The 3,637-nt window shown below is 37.4% G+C and overlaps 1 pseudogene; it reads right to left on the bottom strand.

Moving 5' to 3' along the window:
* Positions 1 to 607: 607 nt before the first annotated feature.
* On the bottom strand, positions 608 to 3,286 carry LOC101606912 (annotated as a pseudogene).
* Positions 3,287 to 3,637: the final 351 nt, after the last annotated feature.

Raw genomic sequence — 3,637 nt, 5'->3', positions numbered from 1 at the left:
TGTTAATTTTACATTTAGTCATTTCATATATGACTATATTTTCCTCCAGTAATTTATCGCTTTCCAGGCTCATGACTTAACATGCTTCATTATATGGGAAATTTATTAAAAGCAAACTTAGTTTAGGCAATCAACTTGTATGTTTTTAACACTCACTCCATGGACTGTGATTGCTTTGCTCCCCAAACTTACTAATAACAATATTATATTGTAAGCCACTAGTCTACTTTTAATTCAATGTGACTGTATTAATAGAGATTTTAATACCTTATGATAGGCAGGGTAACCCCAGTTATGAACATTTCTTTGAACTTACTTTGTCTTTTTTTCTTCATCAAAACAGCAGCAAACTTAAAAGGGATTTATTTGTGATTTCCTATATATTTAGCTTGTAAATACAAGACTGTAAATGTATTAAGAGACAATTTCTGTTAAAGTTTTCATTGTGTTTCACTTCAAGTACTGCACAAGTTAAAATCTGATAAAGGATTTACATTCGATTATCTGAAACTCCCCATCTCAGACTTTTATTTTAATCTGGTGGGTGACTTCATTTCCATAGATACCACCAGCAGGAAAGTCTCTCTTATGACTCCTAGGACTTCCGTTAATTAGTGTGCATACAGTTTTCATTCTCTAAGTCATTGCCATTGTCATTGTCATTGTTATCTTCATCACTTTCTACGGGGATGCCAGTAGCAGCTGAAGCACCTTTAGTTTCTTGGTCAAAAGGGAAAAAGCCAGTTCCGCTGAAAGTGTCCTGTCTCTGGTAGAAGAGTACATATGCTGCTTTGGACACAATTTGGTCTTCAGATGCAGTGGAGACACTACATTTTCCATCATCTTTATTTTTGGCAAAAACAGTATAATGTCCTCCTCCCATCCCTCCATAGTGGTTGGAAACAGGAATCAAATTATAGAGGCAAGGACCTGCATTTGGATTAATTAGGAATTCTGACATATCCAAGTCATTGACAGGAAAATCAACTAAAGTATCCAACTTGTCTCTCATGTAGCAACTGTAGGAAAACTGCTTGAGATGAACCACAAGTCTTGGAGGCAGAGACCATAAGTCTAATTTTTTTGTGGCTTGCTGGTGTTCTTTACAATTTGGTCAATACCAGGGATCTTCAGCACCTAGCTTTTCTTTTGTTGTAAAAAGCTCAATGCAGTCTTTTAATTTCACAAAGGGCTTTTGAGAAGGTTTATATTCCACACTTTCATGTTTTCCAAAATCCTCAGCAGCATTTTCATCAAGTATCTCCTTTTCAAGTCAGGATCCCAATCCAATGCAAGAAAAGTTCTTTCATCTAGCCTAGGTTGCCTATTATCAAATCTTACATGCCTGGTATCATCTTTGATGTAATTGATGTTGGTATTGCCTAAGTTGTTGAACTGGAATGTAAACAAATGTTTTTTGTGTCCGGTGAGTTGACCTTTACAAGTTTCTTCAGTACACAATCCATTTTCAGAATCGTTATCCCCTCCAACTGAATCTTCAGACTGACTGTTTTCATTTTCTGAGGGAAGTTCTTGATCCTGGCTTGATTCATCATCAGGTTCATCTGTTTCCATTTCACTTGGTGAGCCTTCTTCATGTTTGCCATTTGGGCCATTTCCATTAATATTTTGGTCCTCACAGCAATGTAAGTATCCTTCAGTTTCTTCAGTTTCAGTAGATATGTTGATGTAATGGCACATTCTCAAAAGTAGGAGATTACAGAGTTTATCTTCAGTATTGTTTCGTGGTACAGTCATAAGAAAAGGCTGACCAAAAAGTGAAGAACCAGTATGGTGGGTATAACTTGAATGTCTGAATTTTTCTCTTAGGCAAACAGGAATAACCACATGTTCTGTAGCTTCTGTCCATTGATTACAATTTCAAACACATAAATATCATCCTGTTCCATAATACTACTTAGGTTGTCATCCACTGCAAATATTCTATGAAATCTATGATTGTAGATACCAGTAACTATCATCTTATCTGCTGGTACTCCTGACAAGATAGACAATGCTGCACAAAGATCTACTATATTTCCAATTTTCGGCACAATCATTTTGTACTGCATAGGTTTAGTAAGTGGATCCATTCTAACTAAATAAACTTCCAAACTACATTCTTTTTTCATGGGCAATGGAAGTGTCAAATAACAAAACGGATCAAATGTTACTGAAATCTTAGCACACTCAGGACACATTAAATTTGATTTGAAAAGGCCATGAAATATATCAACAATGATTGAATCATTTCTTTTTAGATGGTTTTCCAAGGCTTCTTCAGCAACCTCCATATCTGGCCTTCCATCAGCATCCTTTAAGTGTATATATGTTTTTTTTCCTAATTCTTCAAATCTTCATGTAGTCCATCTAAGAGGAAAGCTAACAGTTCTTGACAGTCTTGTTGTTGATACCCAGAGAACTGATGTGTAAAATGTCCTACCTGCATCTTAAATGCTCTTGGAGTGACATAGCTAAACTTCCCAGACCACATCTGCTTTATGAGTTCTGCATATGACTTAGCAATCTCACCTCTCATTCCTAACCGATTGTCAAAATTCAGCTCTTCTTGGTACTTATCATTGAGAAAATACTCAGTAAGTGGAGGTGTGTTGCTCAAGCACTGAATAGCTGAGTTCATGAAACAGGTATTTCCCAAGTTACTTAAGCCACAGAGGCCTGGCTGTTCATTATTTCTTCCAGGTTCTGAATAATCATAGTTCTTTTAAGCAGTATATGATGGGAGACAATAATTCAAGTTTTTCACATTAGAAGAAGGACCCCTTAGCCATGCTCTGTCTTCATTTTTTTGTTCTATCACTAACACCTGTCCTTGGTACAAGCTAGGATCTTGAATGTTGCTATCTGGTTTATTCAGTGGTTCAAATGTATTACTCATATATTTGTTCCACAATCTGTTCTCTTTTTCATCTGGAATATTGAAGATCTTTCTTATTTCCTTTTCAATTGTATCTATTGTGTTGGCTTTGCTAAATCTTCGAGATACAACATTGTTCATATTTCCATTTTCACAGAGCTTCAGTTCTACTTTGCAGTGCTTTACAAACATACCCTGTTCAACCACTTCTCTTGCTATTGGCTTTTGACCTTCCATCAATGTGTACCAGCTGACAAGTTTGTCCCAGCCCTCAGTTGGCAACAGTATGTAATCCAATTCATCAATAAGATGTTCCTTAAGTGACTGGGCATCACCATCTTTGAGAAGTCCAGAGTTATCAATAGGTCCAGGATATACATTTTGATCCCCCATCTGGTATTTGTCCCAACTGCCAAAGCCAACATATTTTTTCCACTGTTTGAACCAGTGACTATCAACTAGGTACCAGGTGTCCCCTTTCCTAAGTGAGATTTTGAGCAGCGTCGCGATGTCAGAATGCTGGGTGTCCAGGTCCGCTGCTCCACTTTCCGCTATCTTCTTCTACTACTCAAGTTTTTGAAATGTGTTCTGCTAAGCATTGCTTAGAAAATAAAAATTTAGGGCTGGAGAAATGGCTTAGCACTTAAGGCATTCGTTTGCAGAGGAAAAGGACCTTGGTTCTATTCCCCAGGACCCATGTAAGCCAGATGCACAAGGGGGCGCATGGGTCTGGAGTTCGTTTGCAGTGGCTGAAGGCCC

The sequence above is a fragment of the Jaculus jaculus genome, chromosome 3 (assembly GCF_020740685.1).
Source record: "Jaculus jaculus isolate mJacJac1 chromosome 3, mJacJac1.mat.Y.cur, whole genome shotgun sequence".
In the NCBI taxonomy this organism is placed as follows: Eukaryota; Metazoa; Chordata; class Mammalia; order Rodentia; family Dipodidae; genus Jaculus; species Jaculus jaculus.
This window is presented reverse-complemented; position numbering and strand designations above follow the sequence as displayed.